The following is a 21,219-nucleotide window of genomic DNA, read 5'->3' on the forward strand; positions in this document are numbered from 1 at the left end:
ATCTGACGCTTCTGGAAGAACTCTATAAATTTAGGTTGTTCCTCTGGAGTGAGAAGAGATGCCAGATGTATGATATGAGGATTTTCAGGAGTCCCCACATTGTATTCTTTGGTTTCCTCGATGAGAATCATTGATCATTCCTATTGTGTACTATTAGGGAGAATGTCAAACCCTTCATCCTCAGGTGCCTCAGAGAGGTTTTCACCATTGGATACGCTCTTTCTTTTTACTTTTGTCGGATCAAACAGTGCCACAGTGTGGTTTTCACTAGAAGATCCATGTTTTATTGTTATATTTTTGCAGCTGAAAGGTTTGGCATCCGCCCCAAAGTATGCTGCGCTATTAAGTTCAATGGCGAATCCAGCTTTGTGATCCCCGCTTGGTAGGTTATCCCTTAATTCCAAAAAGTCAATGATGGCCTCATCATTTTGGAAGAAGTCAAGACATGGGGGATTTGGTTGGTTCCATTCGATGAGTTCAGGGTGGATAATGGGCATTACTTCATCGATTAGGTTAAGTGCGGGAGATGTATCAGTGAGGGTTAAGACGTTATGGTGAAGGTTGTTAATGGTACTCTCCCTGTCAGAATCAGGTGTAGGATGAGACATAGGGTCTGTGGAAGATGTTTCCACTTCAGGAACCCAAGTGGTCTTTATCTGTGCTTCTCCGTAAATAGGGATGTCTTTGCGTGGTGGAGGTAGTGATGTGTCTTCCTCATCTGAAGTATTAAGCTGTACGGAATCAAATTCCCATTCATGTGAGTCGGTCTCTGAATCACTTTCCAGCATCCGATTGCTATACCATACTGGGATGTCTTTTGAGTTAAAAACTGTAGGTGTGATTGGTTGATGTACCTTTGTAGTGATCAGTGCTACAGGAAGTTTGATGGGTATAAAAGAATCTGGCACAAGAAGTATCGGCAGTGTTGACTCAGTGGCTTCTGCGGGAACTACTAGTACCATAGATGCTGCTGTGGGTTCTGATACAGTTGTTGTTGCTAATGGTACTATGGATGTAATGGCTATTGCGAATGGGATTACTAGTTTGATTGGTGGGATGATTGGTATTGTAGATGGTTGTGTTGGGGTTGTGAACCTCGATGGAGCAGTCGGGATGGTTCTTGAGACTGCTTTAATGATGAAAGGTGTCCTTTTTGCAGTAGGTTGACATAATGGTTTGCTGGGTTTTCCTTTGAATCTGAGTTTAGGAAAGATTTCTTTCTCAAAGCCTAGGCCTGTATTACCTTTGGGCTTTAATTGTGGTAGCAGAGGTTCATGTCGTCCTTGTTTGCAATATCCTAAAGCACTCTGACCATCATATCCCATTCTTTGCATAATGAGGAGACCTTTGCCATACTAATCTGTAGGAAGTCTAACTTGCGGTATATTAGTGGTGATGGGATCTTTATAGATCCAGTCCGCTAAGTCCTCATCTTGGGTTTCTTCTTCTTGACTCTTCCCAAGGATGAAAGGTGTCAAAGCACATGCAGGCATGTTTAGTGGTTGCTGGAGTAACTATTGTGGTTTACCATGTGTTCGAGGAGAAGTGGGCATTTGTCCCACACAAAAGAGTTGACTCAAGTTGTATTCCCGGGACCTTCCTCTGCTATTTTCATCTTAAGCTTTTCTTGCTTTGGTATAGTGGTGTTCGAACTGGAAAGAGAGGCTGGACTTATATATGATGTGGAGGAAATGGCTTCTCTATTATTAGGAATGGTAATTTCTGGTTGATGGCTGATATTATGGCAAAATGCAAAGGGATTTGCATCGCCCAGAATTGTGATCTCTACACCGTTATGTGGGAACTTGATACATTGATGGTAGGTAGATGGAACGGCTTGCATGGCATGTATCCAAGGTCTTCCTAACAATAGATTATATGGCAGAGGAATGTCTAGAACCTGACAGATGATGTGCTTTACCACAGGGCCCACTCGGATTGGTAGTACCACAGCTCCTTTGGATGAACGCTCCGCATCGTCATAGGCTTTGATTGTGATCTTTTGACGAGGATCCATTGATTCTACTGCATATCCCAATGTTGTGACCAACTGTAGTGTGCAAATATTCAGGCCTGCTCCGTTATCGATCAAGACTCGCTTGATCCTGTGTTGGTTGATAAAGCCTTCAATGTGTAGCGAAGCGTTATGAGGTTGCTGGAAGGAAGAGTTGTCACTTTCAGAAAAAGTGAGACAAGGTGATGACTTTAGACTTCCAACCATGGCTTGAAATTGGTCTGTATTCAAATTTGCAGGAACTGATGCCTCTTGGAGTGCTTGATCCAAGATAGTTTTATGAGAGGGTGACAGACACAAAAGCTCCAAAATGGATATAAGCGCAGGGGTTTTATCTAATTGTTCCACAAGATTGTACTGCTTTGGGATGGAGGTGGTGCCTTGTGGAGCTTCCTTTATGGTGACTTTGCCGTGACGCGTAACAACATTGCAATTTGAGTTGGGATTTTTGAAGGTTATGGTTGCAACTTGTTCATTGGCATCATACAGATGATTTACAGTGTAATTATACGCAGCCTGCGTATAATCAGTGGTATCAGGGCCTCGCTTGGAAGTGGAAGGATCCCTTTGATCTTGTGATGGAAGTGGATTCTTGAACATCAGATGATCATTATTGGTTGTTTTTGGGTCATGTCCTTCAATTTCAATTTCTCCTCGGTCAATAAGATCCTGAATAAGATCTTTTAATCGGTGACAATTACTTGTCTTGTGCCCTCTTCCTTGATGGAATTCACAGTGTTCAGTATCTCTCCACCATGCTGGTTTGACTTGAGGCTCATAGTTTGATAGCTTAGGCAGAGTGACCAAATTTTGAGAAATGAGTTGTCGCAATACTGTTTCAATGGGTTCCCCTAAGGGAGTGTATGTGCGTTTCTATTTTTGCTGACGAGGTCTAGGTTCATCGTGAGATGTGATGTGACCTTGATTGGATGGAACATTTGTGTTATTCTGAGGTGGAGGATTTTGTCCTGCAAACCGAACCACAGGTTGTGCGTTTTGGATAGTCCGGGCATCCACAACCCCATCATTGACAATATTCTTGTTTTTATTCCAGAAGTTAGGTTTATCGCTATTGAAGCATGGGCGAGGACCATCTTTTGGTTCATTAAAGATTTTGATGAGTCCTTTCTTGATAAGTGCCCTTTCACATTTCAAACCCTTGGTGATCATATCATTAAAAGAGTCTGTGTCTTTGACATCCAGGTGAAATTCCATTTCTTCGTTTAAGTTGGAAATGAATATTTCCACTAGTTCTCATTCAGGTAACTGAAGAGAACGTCTGCTAGACATTTGGCGCCACCGTTGCAGGAATACTAAGAATAGTTCACCTGGTTTTTGTTTAGTGTTGCACAGATCAGCCATGGTAATGTCGCGTTCAATGTTATGAGAGTAATGAGCTAGAAACTTCTGGATGAGTTCCTCAAATGTTCTAATGCCACCTGGTAGTCAGGAAAACCATGATGTGGTTGTTCCTCCCAAGCTTTGGGGAAAAAGGTGCATTAGGTATGTGTCTTCATATGCTACTTCGAGACAAGCGGAATGAAATTCTCAGACATGATCATGGGGATCCCCCTTTCCTCTATATTTTTCAAATTTGGGTGTTTCGAATCCTCGTGGAAATCGTGGCATGTAAAGATCCCTATCAAAAGGATAGGGACAAATGCCATTGAGTGAGAATTGGTTAGTCTTGACACCACTATGAAGTTGTTGGGCGAGATTCTCGACTTGTTGCCGAAACATCTCCATTTCATTTGGAGGAGGAGGTGGTGGGTTACCTCGAGGAATGTTATATCTGATGGGATCTCTACCTCTTTCCTCTTCATGGCAACTTTGTCTTTCTGATGCTTGTCTTAATTGGGCAAGATCAAAGTCAGAGGGGAGTTTTTCTCCTTCTTGAGCGAGTCTTAAGAAGTGAGCATCCGCATTGCTCCTGAGTATTTCGTCAAAAAGTCTGTTAAAGAGAGGGTTATGCTGAGCCCTTTCTATTGTTGCAGGAGTGGGAGTACTTGGGTTTTCGTCATCTGCATTTCCTCCAAGTGCTTCTTGAAATTCATTGAGATTTTCCTCTTCTTCTTCTTCCCTTTCTATTTCTCGTTGCCTGGACTGTGATCGGGTTTGAGCCATTTTGCTTGCAAGCTTTTGTTGAAGTTGATTGAAGATGATGATGAGTTGTTTGATGAAATGAAAGATTGATGGTTGGTGATTTGTGTTGCATGTAGATCTCTAGCACTTTTAAGGTAGATGTAACCGAAATTCCTTCTTTGAATTGCTTGCTTGTTTTGATAAGGTTGGATGTGATAAGGTGTAGAGAAATCTGAGATGTGTTACAAATTTAACTACCTAGTAATGAGAGGATTCACTCATGAACTAGTTTTAACCTGCATAGATGTGTCTCTTAGGATGAGCTTATCCTAGATGTAGAAACAATCTAAAAAGTGATGTGATGCGTTTGATTCAAGCAATATCTAAAAAGAGAACTTGGAGCAAGAACCTCTTAATGTTTTGAGAGTTGGAATGGATTGATGATGAAGTGATGATGTATGAGTGAGATAATGGATGAAAATGTTTTCAACTTCAATAAAAACTTTGTGTTATAAATGGGATAAACTCTATCTCTTCCCTTTCGGGTGTTGGTGGTATTTCTCGAGCTGTGTTGTATGTGATACAGACGTTTGGGAAGAAGTTGGGATTAATCTTTCCTCCTTGGTTTTTGTGATAACTCAGAGCTCTATATTGCATAAAAGCTATGCGGTTCAATGATTCAGAATCAAATTCGTTTGTTTTGCCTTGAAGATAGAGACACATGTGACGCAAGAAAACTCTATGGGAGACAAAGACTTGTCTATTGATATAGAAGAATTTCCTTTGTTTGATCAAAGCCTTTGAGCTTAATTGTCTTCTTTTCAAGTTGATATTTTGATGACGCTTCTTCTTTCGCAAGATGTGAAGAATGGTCATAAAAATTTTGACTCTTTTGTTGTTTGCACTTTGTTTTTGATGTTTTTGGTTGTTTTTGAAAGATGTTTGGTTGGATGAATACTTTGTTTTTGGGATTGATTTTCTGATTTGATGTTTCTTTGACAAGAAAACAAAGCAAGCACACAAACACCAAAATGTTGCCTCAAAGGCACAAATGAGTATGGGTCTAGATCAACCCAATCTTTGGACTTGTATATGACCCTTCCTTTAGATGTATTTTAAGGTGTATTTCCAAAGCCTGAAGTCGGCTCAATTTGCACTTGGTCTTTAAAATGAACACATTTCAAACACTTTTTATCCCTAAGGTCAAATGGCCAGTTGTGATAAATTTAGCCCACATCTTGATATTTCTTCGACTTTGGTACTACATACCTTATGAATCCCGTCGTGGCAAGTAAGGATGTGAATACTAAGTCTTGCACGAGCATAACAAATAGATGATCCCTATGATGGGGGAGTCACCACTTTTATCAAGCCACAAGTGACTTTTCAAAAAGCTATGTTTCTACTCAAGGAAATATGTATGGTGAGTATCTTGGGAGCAAAACCATCTATGCTCTTGCACTAAATTATATCGCAAATATCCTCAATCAATAGAACAGATGGGCTGCTACTTAAAGGCATTTAGTCATGTTCGATGTTTTTGGACATAAGTTCATTCTGCAGTGACTCACTTAAGAGCCTTGTAACTGGTGGTGGGGCCCATTTGTCCTTTCGGCCAGTTACACTGTAGGAACAGCTATACCCAAGGCTACAGCTTTCGCTCTCACCTGATTTCTATAGCGGCTCGAAGGATTTACCGCTCAAGGTCGTTCCCAAGAGTATCGATCCCTTGGCAGGCCTCTCTTAAAAAGATAAAATTTTAAGTGTTACTAACACTTTTCTCTTGCACCTAGGACCACGAAAGCCAAGGGAGAGGATAGTGTGTGTTAGAGGTAGGACCACTCAACTGACTTTTTGCACAAGTGTGCCAAGTACGAAAGACACTTGTTCTTTTTAATCCACCATTACAAATGTGATCTAACTATTTGGAGATGTTGCTCCAACAGCCAAGGTGTTCTTTTTAACTTCAAAGGCAATGTGTTTTGTAACCTAGAATTCGGAAATCCTGGTCAACTTAATGAAAAACACGTTTGCTTGAAGTAAAATTTGTTTTTGCAAAAATCAAAACAAGTGGATTGTTCTTTTTATTTGCCCAAAAATTGAAGTGTGGCTTGTGATTTTTAAGTTTGATGTAAGAAAGAAAATTTGTTTTGTTGATTTTAAGCACCAAAACAAAATGTATCCCTAACTTGCAATGAAAGCAAAATTTTGAAGTTTGTTGTTTTTTTTACTTTGCAATAAAGAAAGATGAATTTTCTTTTTAAGCACCAAAAACAAGTTTGAGGTTCATTTTATGCACTCTAAAATAAAATGTGAGGTTTATTTTAACTTGTGCAAGAAGGAAAAATGGATTCTTTTTAACCAACTTTTGTTGAAAGAAAGTAAAAAAGAAACTTTTAAAGCATTTAAACTAACTCCTTCCCCTGCACAAAAAGATTAGAACCTGCATAAAAGACAATTAGTTAGAAAAATCCGCATGTTTTGGTGGGCTTCTACAAGCCTAATTTTTTTTTTTTTTTGGTTACAAGGTGATTTGTACAACGTTCTGTCACAATAGCGCTAGTCTGCGTTTGAACAAAGGCGTTATTTAACACAAACGCACTAAAAGAAAGGGAAAGATAGAGAAGGGAAAAGTGCTGAAATAGGGTGAATAGCGCCAAAATAATGTCAAACGCACCAAAACAGTGTCAAAAACGCAACCTGTGTGACATTTTCAACATTCAAACATGTTATTGGTTAAAAAAAAAAAGTTGATCTTTTTGGTGTTTGGATTCACGTCGGGTTCACCAAATGATGCTCTGCAAAAAGGATTAGAAAATCTGTTTGATGGCAACACACACAAGAGCACAAGAAACAAAAATTAGTGTTAGCAACAAAAGATTATCCTAAACAGGCATATCAAGAGAGATATTAAGCATGAAATAGAAAGCATATAAACATAGAATAAAATAGCTAATCAAGATGCTCATAGTTGCTCCTCCCTTGTTCCTCTCCTCTCCAAGTCCCAAATGAGTGTAGCTCTCAGCTTTTAGCACTAGCCATGGATGCCATATGGAGATTCAAGATAGTTGAATATGATAAGCAAATGCTATGCAAGTGTAGATAGTGATGCTATGAGAAAGCTCTATGCTAATGCCAGTATAACAACAATACTCTAATGCTTTTCTTTTTGCTTGAGGAGAAGGGTTCTATTTATAGAAGAAATGGGGAAATGAAGGGTTAAGATTGAGTAATCTTAACAAGGGTTAGGATTGAAAGATAGGGATCCATGTGCACAATTGGCACCAATAAAATGGTGACAAGTGTCAACATAGGATTGGGTTGAGAGAAGAGGTTGGAGGCATTAAAGGCTTGAGAAGACCTCATGGTTATCTAGAGGCTAAGGGTCAAGTCCAAATTAAGATTACCCACTGGATTAAGAGTTAATCCAAGGATAAACCTTTGTGCAAATGTTTAAGAGATAATCATGGTCAAAGCATTAATGGCCTGATGAGACCTTTGGGTTGGGTAGAGGTTGAGTCAAAACAAATGTTTTAACCATGTGGGAGGGTTTGAGGTAACCATTAATGGTTATTGGAGACTTTGGGGATTAAGTGGTTGAAGGTTGAAAGCCTTCAATGGTTATCAAAGACTTTGAGCCATTTAGTGGTTGAAGGTTGAAAGCCTTTAATGGTTATCAAAGACTCTGAGGGTTTGAGAAGTGACTTCCCTTTTGCTTAGGAATGTGACAAAGTTTAGAAAAGGGGTTAGGTTATTTAGAAGTGATTAGAAAATTCTAGAAGGGGTTTAGGCATGCAAGTGGATTTTGTAGGAAAATGCAAGTGGGGGGAATTTTGGTATTTTCAATTAAAATAAAATCATTTATTTCAATTAAATGGTGTAATTTGCATTTGGATAAATATTCAAATAAACATTAATTTATTTAAATGAGAAAAATGAAGATAAAGCATTAAAATGCTTGAAGACTTTGAGGGAAACCATTAAAGGCTTGAAGACTTTAAGGAAAACCATTAAAGTCTTAAGAAGACTATAGAAGGAAGCCATCAAGTTTGAAGACTTTAAAGCCATCAAGTTTGAATACTTTAAGGGAAACCATTAAAGGTTTCAAGTGGGTGAGGATAAATAGGATTTTAAATAAATTATTTATTTAAAATAATTGTGCAACTTGCTTTTGTAGGAAAATACAAGTGGGTGGAGGATAAAGGTGATTTTAAATAAATTATTTATTTAAAATAATTGTGCAACTTGCATTTGTAGGAAAATGCAAGTGGGTAGAGGATAAAGGTGATTTAAATAAATGTTAATTTATTTAAATGTGAGAGGTAGGATTTTGGGGGATTTAAATAAATATTAATTTATTTAAATGTGAGAGAAGATTTAATTAAACAAATATGATTTATTTATTTAATTAATGGTCTGAATTTGGTTAAGTGAATTAAATCAAATAAATTGAATAATTTATTTAATTAATAGGAGAAGAGGGTTAAGATGAATTAATTAAATATTAATTTAATTAATTATTAATTGATGGTTAAATAATCAAATAAATACTAAGTATTCATTTAATTAAGTGGACAGATTTATGTGACTACAATAGGTATTTATCTTCAATCATGGAAGCAGGATCATCATTTGTACCTATCTTTATTGCAAATTAGACTATTATTGAGGTCAAGGACCGTCCCAGGCCGATTTTCAAGTGATATCCACATATTGCTACCCTAGATGATTCGATTGGCACTTTTTCTCATGTTCCAGGAGGAGTCGTATATGTTGAAGATGTAAGAGCCTAGATTCACTTTAATAATGAGGATTTGGGAATGACTGATATCAAGAGAATGTACATGAATGAGTTAATGGGAGATTATAGGAAGATTAAACCTAAATACCAGCATATTGTTGATCTAAGGTTTACCGATATTCTGGATATTCCTGAATTTGAAGATAAAATTGTTAGATATGTTTTGAGCAGAGTGCATGGAGAGTTTATCTGGTTGGATAGACCATATAAGATTATGAAGGAGGCCATCAAGGCAATCACCGATTTATCGCAAGTTGGACAATTTTTGGAGAAGAAAGTTTCAAACGAACAGGTCAACAAGATTACCGATGCAACATCAAACAAGCGATCAATGAGAATCAGTACTATCACCGACACAGACATCAGATTCAGTACTATGGTCATCGGTTACAAGGTAACACAATCAAACTGACTGAATTCTATTTCTAGCTCCTACATTTATGCAGCTCATAAAATGATGAGGGAGAATGAGAAGTTGGATCTGTGGTTGGATGTTGGATGAATTATTGATTAACCTAGGAAAGATTAAAGGAGAAAAGAAAGGAACTTTCCAATATGGTAACCTAATTGTCTGTTTAATGCTATTTTTCATCAATGAGACTCTCATTTTTGGGAAGAGAAAATGGGCATTCGATATCTCGGTAAGAAGGCAATTAAAACAGTCTATTGCTACATTGGGTAGTCAGAGAGATGAAAAAGTATGGGGGTACTTTAAAGAATTTCAAAAGGCTATGAATTCTAGGATGAGGGTTCCTAAGTACATTGTTGAGAAGTACTCAACCAACATATGCTTCATGGTCAAGAAAGATGAAACTTTGATGGAAGTTGTAAAACCCCAAAAGATTTGGATTGAGGAAATGGGTTATGAAGTTGATGCACAGATTCTTGATGCTTATGAAAAAATGCTAATTGATGCACTGGTATATGAAACTGTAAAAACCTTTAGCATTGCTAAGCAAAAGACACAAGAGGTTGAAACTGAGTTCAACCAGAACAAGAGAGAGAAGCAGGAAGGAAAGGCAAGTAAATTTGTTGAAAAGGTTTCATAGGACATCAAAGCATTGATTGATATTGTCTTGGAGAAAGGCCGGAAGAGGAAAGAACCATAAATATTCATTAAGCCTATTATAGTGGAGTCTGCATCTGATGATGACACACCCCTAGCATTCAAAAGGGTAATAAGGAAGAAAACTGAAGAAACTAAGGTAGAGGCTAAGAAGCAACCGGTTAGGAAAGTTACTATCAAGATCCTAGAATAGAAGAAAGCACCAAAAGAAACACCCTCAGCCCCATCCGGTACTAGAAGGAGAAAGAAGAAGGATGACATTGATATAGGAATCTAATTTCATGTCGGTCCAATGAGATTAGACTACAATTTTCTAGGTACAGTGCATCTAGACACAATTTATAACATGACACAGAATCACTACATCGGTGTCGGTGGATGATAACTCATCACACTTTACAAGTTTGTCGCTTAACAAAACATAGTATACCAATTACTGGTTTACAAACAAAGACTGGTAAACTAGAACATAGTGTTCCAATCTTAAAAAGACAACAAACAAAGACTATGCATACAATGGCATACAATATCGGTTTGAACAATACATCACATACTACCAGTTGAGAATAACTCAATTAGTGTATGTCCATCAATGACAATCAAAACTAAACATCATCAAAATGCCAACAATCTCCCCCTTTGGCATTGATGGCAACACTTAGGAAAATTTGACATCTAAGTTCTTACAAAACAAAAAATGATATCATAATCAAATTACTCCCCCTAAGCATATACACTACCCCCTTTGCCAAAATTACAAGTATGTACTACTTCCATTTGCATAAGATTTTCACAATACCACTCCCCCTTTGCCAACAATGACAAAATAATGCAAACATGTCGTAGAGATTTACCAAAAACATATTGCATAACATAAAAACAGAGTATATGTTTCAATAATGAGTAAAACTTTTCAAAAATGAATTTAAAGTTTTTCAAAAATTCCTTCATGTTTGTAGACCAAGTATCTAGGAGTGAGGCAACAATTTCACTCTGAGTCTTCATCTGGAATGCTAATTCCTCCATGGAATCAATAGTGCTCAATTCCTAAGTGACAATAATGGCGTCCATGTTCAGAAAGAACTTCTGAAGAATCTACAACTTAGGTAACAAAAGCAAATGCAGCTTTTGTAGATCTTGAGTCCGCTTGCAGATCTTTGAATCAATCTGGTCAATCTGGTGCATGTGACTCCGTACAGTCTGTCCATACACTGTGAAGTAATCATATGGCACTTTGAAGTTCGCTATAAACTGCTTTAACTCCAATTGAAGTTGACCTTTCTTCTTCAGAGCATCATCACAGAATAGATCAGGCTGACATATTTTGCTCAAAAAATTTTGTCCTTCAGCCATTGCGAGATTGATATCATCTCTATGACAGATCAGCTTGGCTTTGTCTTCATTAAATTGCTTCACCAATACAACTTTTAGTGCCTTTGCATGCTTTTTTTCTGCAGTAGCCTGGGCGGCATCTTCCAATGATTGCACTTGATCACCCACTACTGTGCATAGAAGTTTCAACTGGGCCAGTGAGGAATCGATACCGAAAAGATCAGTATCGGGGACTAAGATTGAAAGAGTTTCAACAAGAAGTTGAATAACATATTTTTCTTTCTTCCTTCTTAGTTCCTCCAATATTTCTTGAGCAAGTTGAACAATTCTCAGTAGCTCATTTTCATCTATAGATTTGGTGAGACAGGCAAGAGATAATTCACTGTGACTGGTGGGATCAACCTGTTTGGCTTGAACTCCGGTTGCCTTGGGAGTCTCAGAAGTCTGTCCACCTTCCTTTTCTTTGATCTCCTCTTGTCTCTTCTTCTCCTTCTCTTCTTTCTCCTTACCTTCTTGTCAACCTTCTCTTTTTCCTCTTTCTCCTTCTCTAGTTTTTCCTTCTCTGCCTTCTCCTTCTCCACTTTCTCCTTCTCCGCTTTCTCCTTCTCCGCTTTCTCTTTCTCTACTTTTTCCTTCTCCACTTTCTCCTTCTCCGCTTTCTCCTTCTCCTCTTTTTCCTTCTCCATTTTCTCCTTCTCCGCTTTCTCTTTTTCCCCTTTCTCCTTCTCCATTTTCTCTTTCTCTGCTTTCTCTTTTCAGCTTTCTCTTTTTCCGCTTTCTCTTTCTCCGCTTTCTCTTTCTCCGCTTTCTCTTTTTCAGCTTTCTCTTTTTCCGCTTTCTATTTCTCTACTTTCTCCTTATCTTCTTTTGCCTTCTCAGCTACCTTTGGTTTAGCACCTTCAGCATCTAATGCATCCACATCGATAGGGTCATTTTTCTCAGTTATTCTTTCTCCCTGATCATTGAAGGTTTCATCCGGTTTAGATTTTGATAGGTCAAGCTCTTGCTCAGCCTGTCGATTTCTTCGGATACCTTCTACATCTTAACAGCTTCTTTAGCCTGCAGATGAGTGTCTTTTTCTACTTCGGAGATTTTACCTCCAAGTAACTGAAGTCTTCTCTTTCTCATAAAAAAGATGCCTTTGTACCGATCAAGAAGCTCAAATAATTCAGAATTGGAAGCATCTGGGAAATATTGAGCAAAAATTTGCTCCCTAATTGTTTGCTCCTTTTCAATGACAATGCGTCATTTATTATCCAAAGAATTAGAAATAATAGGTTTGATATCAATTGGAGACCGATCATTATCACATAAATACTTGATGAGTTCTTGCTCTACCTCCTGCTTTTCAGTATCGTTAAGATCATCAAAATAATCTTTTCGATCATCAAGAATTTTCCTTTTAATATTCTTCATAATCCTTTGATAATGTGTCATAGGCTTGTAAGAAGCAACATGTATATTTAATGGTGCAGAGGTTGTAGGTACATTATTGGTTGGCTTGGTCTTCTTACTCGATTGCCTCACCTTCTTTATTTCATCTTTTGATTCAGTATCTACTGAATCCTGTGCTTCGTTCTTGGTTTTCCTCTTCCTCTCAAATACCTTTGGTGGAATATCCTCTGGTTTCTTCTTGTTTGGTGACCTCTTGGTCATTTTTGGACTGACAGTAGATGTAACCGGTGCCAATTCCAATGGCACAACTTTCCTCTTCTTCTACTTCAGTACTTCAGTAGGATTAACCCTCTTAGAGTAGGTACCGGTCCTCTTCTTCTTTGGATCAAGCGGTGAAGCAAGTAGGGTACAGGCATACCTAATGAGTATATCATTCACCACTTCATAGCCCATAGGCTCAACTTCATCTTCTCTTGGCTCAACCACTTCCATTATGCAATGATCCACTTTGATCGTGAAACAAATATCATCTTCATACTTCTTTACCAGGTCACCTGATAGCCTTGTTCTTTGGTTCATCTTCAATCTGAACTCATCAAAATACTTGTTCAGAATTGTTGGAAATATGCCTCTAATTCACTTGACATGTTCGGGTTGATCGGGCTAGCCTACACCAATGGAACAGCAAAGTGGAAGACTACATCAGAGTTGTTTCGATGATCCAATGGAGTTGTCTTAGGCGGTTCGAGTTGACATCAGCTATCGTGGATTCTAGTTTGGAGTTAAGCCGATACCCAATGAAGTCGCCTTAGGTGATTGGGTCGATATCAGCTATCGGGTTAATATGTTGAAGGCTACGCCGAAGTCCCGATAAGTCCGTCTTGTTCTATCTTGGAGTGCTTCGCTCATCGGGATAGCATTTTTGGGCTTGATTCGATGAGACGATGAGACCGCTCTCTGTTATGTAGATCAGATTAACCTCGCAGTGCTTGATCCAATGAGCCGATGAGACCGCTCTCAGTTATCAAAGATTGGGGTAACAGTTCATCTGTTTGGCCGATGACCCAATGGAGTCGCCTTAGGAGATTGGGTTTCATTGGGCGATCGGCTCTACCGTTTGAAGGCTATAATGATGGCCGATAGAGTCAAGACCAACGTCGGTGTGAGAATGAACCAAGATCCAAAAAAAGGTGACCACTTGGACACTAAGGATGAGACTATCGGTGTATATGAATACAAACCAACCTAAATCCTTGTTGCATGTGGGATAATTAGTTTTCCTTGAATGCGGACTGACGCAGGCAGACGGTTAGACTTCAAGCCATTGTTGTAGTTGCTCAGATGAACGGTCAACCGATTTGGTATTAGAAGACAAATGTTAACCAAAAGAAGAGAGAGTTACGATAGCCATTGAGTATGCTGTAACTATTATCCAAGTGTTGTATGTTATGTCTGGAACGACTGTTTGACAGAGTGAAAAAGGAAATCTGTAGATTGAACTTTATTGTATTTGACATACTGATAATAAAGTCCTTTTTTGTTGGTGGTGGGTTTTTCTCCTGAAAGGGTTTTCCCACATTAACTCTGTGTGTTCTATCTCTTTGTTGTTTAATTGTGTTTTCTCATACTTGTGCCATATTCTGTAAATGTTAAAATTTTGTATACACTAGTCTATTCTCCCCTGCAAATTGACATTAGGAAAGCGAATTTCTGCACTTGCTTTCCTAACAAGTGGTATCAGAGCTTGGCCCATTTTGTTATCCTTGTTGGGTAGGGTTGGTTTTTTGTGTCAATTTTGTTTCAGTGGGAGTATTGCAGAGTGTCTACTTGTTTTACAATTTGAGATGGCAAGCACCTTAGGGCGCATAGACATGGAGAAGTTTAATGGTTCCAGCTTTGAACTATGGAAACTCAAGATGGAAGACTTGTTGGTCGATAGAGATCTATGGGGTGTTGTGACTACAACTTCTAAGCCTTCTGGCATGAAGCAAGAAGATTAGGATCTAGCCGATCAGAAGGAAAAGGGTCTAATTAGTCTATGTCTTGTTGATTCTGTTATGTTAAACGTCCATGAGGAGAAGACTGCACATCTTCTCTGGAAAAAGTTGGGAGATATTTATCAAGGCAAATCCTTGTTGAATAAACTTTTCTTGAGGAAAAAGTTGTACTCTCTGAAGATGGATTCAGGAACACCATTGGCAGATCACTTAAATGCATTCAACATGGTTCTTGCATAATTAACTTCTATTGGTGTGTCCATCCAGGAAGAAGAACGTTGCATGTTGTTGTTGTGTTCATTGCCTGACTCTTGGGAACACTTAGTGATGGCTATCAGTAGTACTACGACCCAGTTCAAGATGGATACTATGGTAAATACTCTTTTGTCAGAAGAAATGAGAAATAAGTCTTCTAAGATGACAAAAGATGCACTCTTTGTTCAAGGCAGACCGAAGGACAAAGACAAGAAGAAAGGCAAGAAGTCCAAGTCTCAAGAGAGATTTAAATCTCTAGGTAAGAAGTCAAAGGTGAAGTGTTGGAATTGTGGGCAGAAAGGGCATATCCGAAAGGATTGCAAGGAGGAAAAGAAGAAGAAGAAGTTTTCAAACACTGAATCTTCTCAAAGTGATGCAGATGCATTTGTAGCAGCCCTGGCAGTACCTACCTCAGATGACACCTGGTTAGTAGATTATGGCGCATCTTTTCACATGACCTCCCACAAGGAGTGGTTCTCCAAATATGAACCATATGTTGGTAGAAAGGTATATTTGGCAAGTGATTCTACATTGGAGATTCTAGGGAGAGGCAGAATTAAAATTCAATTCCCGGACGGTAGAGTGGAGGGGATCAATGGAGTTCTTCATATATCGGCTCTAGCAAGAAATCTTCTCTCTGTAAGTAAACTTAATGATGTTGGAGTACAAGTTACTTTTGTTTCTGGTGGTTGCAAGATGACTAGGGGTTCCATTGTATTGGCAAAGGGTGATCATTTTGGTACTTTATATAAGTTAAATGTTGAACCTATATGTTGTAATATGGCCTCTAAAAAGTCAGTTAAGACAACTGTAATGATGCATAATGCTAATTCATTGGAAGCTAAACTTCCTGCTAAGAAAACAATGCTCTAGCATAATAGGTTAGGCCACATAGGTGAAAAAGGATTAAAAGCCTTGAAAAATAAGAACCTGGTTGAAGGTCTAGATGATTGTAGTTTTGAGTTTGAATTTTGCGAACACTGCATATATGGAAAACATAACCGTGTTCAGTTTTATTCTAGTTCTCATAAGTCTTTTGATATTCTGGATTATATTCACTCTAATGTGTTTGGTCCAGTGGATGTACCTTCTTTGTCTAAGTCTAAATACTATGTATCTTTTGTAGATGATTATTCAAGAAGGGCATTTGTGTACTTTCTTAAAAGTAAATCAGAAGTGTTCAGTTGGTTTAAGGAGTTTAAGAACCTTGTTGAAAATCAGACTGGGAGAAAGATTAAATGTTTAAAAACAGGCAACGGTGGTGAATTTTGTAGTGTAGATTTTGACAAGTACTATGTTGATCATGGAATTAAGAGACATAAGATTGTACCTTACACTCCACAGCAGAATGGAGTTGCAGAAAGGTTGAATCGGTCCCTAATGGAGAAAGCAAGAAGCATTTTGAGCGGAGCTGGGCTGGACCAAAAATTCTAGGCTGAAGCAGTTGCTATAGCGTGTTATGTGCTGAATCATTCTCCTACTTCAGCATTGGTTGACAAAACACCTATGGAAGCATGGTCTGGTAAGAAACCTTCTTTAAGGCACCTTCGTATTTTTGGTGCAGAGACATATGCTCATGTGCCTGATGTTAATAGATCTAAATTGGACAACAAAGTGGTGAAATGTATCTTCATTGGCTATGGAGTTGGTGTGAAAGGATACAAACTTTGGAATCCAGTGACTGGTAAGGTTGTATACAGCAGAAGTGTGATTTTTCATCAGCTAAAGCCTATGTCACTAGATCATAGTATAGAAAAGAAAGGAGAAGTTGAGGTTGAAATTCCTCTAGCCAAAGAAGAGTCTCCAGGGATACCTGAAGATGAGGAGAGTTCAAGTAGTTCAATTAGTTCTAAAGAAGAACATGATGATGAGCCTCCTATGGAACCTCAAGAAGCCCCAACACCAGAGTTGAGAAGATCTACTCGAGAGAGGTGGAAGCCTAATAGGTATAAACCTAATAAGTACAGTTGTTCTATGTTGAATGTTAATTGTGCTTATGCTTTACTTGCAGATACTGATGAGCCTAGGACTGTCAACGAAGCAATTGAAATGCCTGATTCAGATTCCTAGTTGGAAGCCATGAATGATGAAATTCCATCATTGGATAAAAATGGAACTTGGGATTTGGTGCCATTGCCTAAAGGCAGAAAGCCTATTGGCTGCAAATGGGTTTTTAAAAAGAAGTACGGTCCAAATAGCAGCATTGACAAATACAAAGCAAGACTAGTTGCAACGGGTTATTTGCAAAAAGAAGGTATCGACTATGGGGAAATATTCTCTCCTATAGCTAAGCTTACATCTATTAGATTTCTCTTGTCACTTGCAGCCTCATATGATTGGGAGGTTGAACAGATGGATGTGAAGACAACATTTCTTCATGGTGACCTTGAAGAAGAAATTTATATGTCCTAGCCTGAGCATTTTAAAAAGGTAAAGAACATCTAGTATGCAAACTCAAGAAGTCTTTGTATGGTTTAAAATAGTCTCCCAGAATGTGGTATCAAAAGTATGATACATTTGTTTTATCCTTGGGATTTGTGAGATCAAAAGGTGATCATTATGTTTACTATAAAACTGATGGTGATAGGATCCTTATCATAGCTTTGTATGTAGATGACATGTTGTTCATAGGAAACACAAAAGGTATGATCTCAGTTTTAAAATCTCAGCTTTCTATGAAATTTGAAATGAAGGACTTAGGACCAGCAAATTACATTCTGGGAATGGAAATAAAAAGAGATAGATCTAAGAGGAAACTTTGGCTCAACCAGAGGAAGTATATAACCAATGTTCTTGACAGATTTCATATGTCTGATTTTAAACCACGGGTTGTTCCCATCTTGCAGGGAACTAAGTTGTCTGTGTTTGACAGTCTGAAATCTCCAAAAGAGATTGAAGACATGAAAAGTGTACCTTATGCAAGTGCTATAGGCAGTCTAATGTATGCTATGGTCTGTACAAGACCAGATATTGCCCAACCAGTGGGAGTACTTAGCAGGTTTATGTTGAATCCAGGAAAGCCGCACTGGGATGTTGTAAAGAGAGTGTTTAGATTGTTGGCAAATGCACACTCCAATGAGACATTCTAGGTGATTGAAGGTATTGTCATTTATGGCAACCTTACAATCATGTGATATTGGCAGGAAGACTCATGCACCAGCACCGACAGACTCTACACCGGCATACAGAACACCGGCACCGAAAAGGAAGAATACTGGCACCTTGGCCGACAATAATTTTGTATAAACATATTTTGTAATTAATTATAAAATCTTTTGTAAGCCGACATGGCAGATTGTAATATGACTCATATATGTATGAGATCATTTTAGATCATTTAGGAGACAAGAAAAAATAGAAGGTGATTGATGAAAGGAATATAGCAGACCTAATGTGTGAATTATTAGGTTAAGGGTTTATGTATGTAGCAGAGCTTAAACCGGTACTGAATCTGGCCTAGCAGATGCTAATCTAATGCAATACAAGACATTGGATTAGTACAATCCATTTTTGTAAGTCAGTGTGACTTCTTTTGTAACTGAGCAGTGAGCTCTAGGTACTTGTCCTTCCTGCATGTCCAGGCCCCTATTGTAAGTAGTAATATTCTCTTATTGGTCAGTAAGTGAATATTGTGGGTCACAAATCCCACCGATTTTTTTCCCACACCGATTTTCCTCATTAAATATTGTGTTATGGTGTGCTTTTCATGTTGTGGTTGCTATTCTTATTTGCTGCATTATTTCCGGTTTACCAGTAAATAGTTTTAATATGTTTTTCATGTTATAAGTTGAGAAAATTATATAACCGGTCAGATACTGATTCACCCCACCTCTCAGTATCTTTGGGAATCCTAACATAGATATCTAAAGGGTACTTCAGACTTTGCATTGTGTTATCATGGTAACCTGAAGGATTCAAAGAGAACTCTCAGCATTCGTGGTTATACGGATTCTGATTGGGCAGGGGATATTGACAGCAGGAGATCCACTAGTGGATATGTTTTTTGTCCTAAATGGTGGAGCAATTAGTTGGATGAGAAAGTGGCAAGTTGTAGTTGCTTTGTCCACTACAGAGGTAGAATACATGGTGGCCACACATGCTTGTAAAGAAGCAGTTTGGCTTAGGCATTTGAGTTCAGATATTGGTTTTGATGCAGGGCAGGTTGAAATTTGGAGTGACAGTTAGAGTGCCATATGTTTGGCAAAGAATCCTACTTTCCATGCCAAGTCGAAGCATGTTGACATTCAGTATCACTTCGTTCGTGACATGGTGGAAGATGGAAAATTTTATCTTAACAAGGTAGACATTGTGGAAAATGTTGCAGATGCCTTCACGAAACTAGTGAGAACGCAAAAGTTCAGCTGGTGTTCAAATTCTATGGGTCTTCATACCCATGTCTCTCAGTAACGTCTGAAATGGTATTCAATCCAGTGAATTCCTTATCAAGTGGGAGTTTGTTGGAAATGTGGCTCTAATTTACTTGACATGTTCGGGTTGATCGGGCTAGCCTACACCAATGGAATAGTAGAGTGGAAGATTGCATTGGAGTTGTGTCGATGATCCAATGGAGTTGTCTTAGGCGGTCCGAGTTGACATCGGCTATCGGGGGTTCCGATCTAGAGTTAAGTCAATACCTGATGAAGTCGCCTTAGGCGATCAGGTTGATATCGGCTATCGGGTTAAAATGTTGAAGGCTATGTCAAAGTCTTGATAAGTCCGTCTTGTTCTGTCTCGGAGTGCTTCGCTCATCAGGATAGCATTTTTGGGCTTGATCCGATGAGCTGATGAGACCGCTCTCTGTTATCGGAGATCGGAGTAACCTCATAGTGCTTGATTCGATGAGCCGATGAGACCGCTCTCAGTTATTGGAAATCGGGGTAACCGTTCATTTGTCTGGTCGATGACCCGATTGAGTCGCCTTAAGCGATCGGGTTTCATCAGGTGATCGACTCTACTGTTTGAAGGCTATACCGATGGCCGATGGAGCGAAGATCGACGTCGATGTGAGAATGAACCAAGATCCAAAAAAGGTGACCACTCGAACATTAAGGATGAGACTGTTGATGTATATGAATACAAACCAACCCGACTCCCTATTGCATGTGGGATAATTAGTTTTCCTTGAATGCGGACCGACACAGGTAGATGGTTAGACTTCAAGTCACTGATGCAGTTACTCAGATGAATGGTCAATTGATTTGGTATTAGAAGCAAAATGTGAACCGAATAAAGAGAGAGTTACAATAGCCATTGAGTATGATGTAAGTGTTATTTGAGTGTTGTATGTTACCTCTAGAACGACTGTTTGACAGAGTGAAAAAGGAAATCTGCAGACTGAACTTTATTGTATTTGACATACTGGTAATAAAGTCCTTTTTTGTTGGTGGTGAGTTTTTCTCCCGAAAGGGTTTTCCCACATTAACTCTATGTGTTCTATCTCTTTGTTGTTTAATTGTGTTTCCTCATGCTTGTGCCATATTCTGTAATTATTAAAATTTTGTATACACTAGTCTATTCTCCCCTGCAAATTGACATTAGGAAAGCAAATTTCCGCACTTGCTTTCCTAACAAGAATCTCCAGATAGGTAGATCCCACTGCTTGCAAACTCTGTTACTACTTATCAAGTTGCCATTACTTTTATGTTCAAAGTTATTCTATATACTCTAGTTGGTTATCTCTACCGAGATATTCAGTCGGTATGCACAGTCCAATCAGTTATTGAAGAAAGTAGTCTCAGAATGTAGTATACACCGAGTTGTCTACCGAGTATCATTTCATGTCTACCGAGCAGCAAAGATGACACACTGAGTTGATATACACCGAGTGAAATGTGTTACCAGATTCATTGAACCTGGACATACATATGAAAACGTGTTACAAGATCGAGGAACATCTAACCATTATCACATTGGAAATTGCACTTAAAGATTGTGTATGATTTTCAGGTCATCTAACCAATGAAATATTTTGCATGGTTATTCATTCAATAAAACATGTTTGTAAGATCAAAGCAATGAATGGATCACCGACATAAGAGATCTATTTATACAGCATGAGTTAAGAATTAAAAAGGTGTGTGCATGAACGTAAGAAGACTATTATAGAGACACAGAGGTCACCAAGAAGGATTTCAGAGAATAGTCAAAGAACAGAGTAAACAGAAGGGTTTACCGAGTTAATATATGGGTTACCGATGTATGTTATAAGCAAGGTAATCTATTCTGAGCACATAGAATCTGCTATAACATTCCAGATGTCAAGTTGCAGATATTTGTA

Source organism: Cryptomeria japonica, chromosome 11 (genome assembly GCF_030272615.1).
Source record: "Cryptomeria japonica chromosome 11, Sugi_1.0, whole genome shotgun sequence".
Taxonomy (NCBI): domain Eukaryota; kingdom Viridiplantae; phylum Streptophyta; class Pinopsida; order Cupressales; family Cupressaceae; genus Cryptomeria; species Cryptomeria japonica.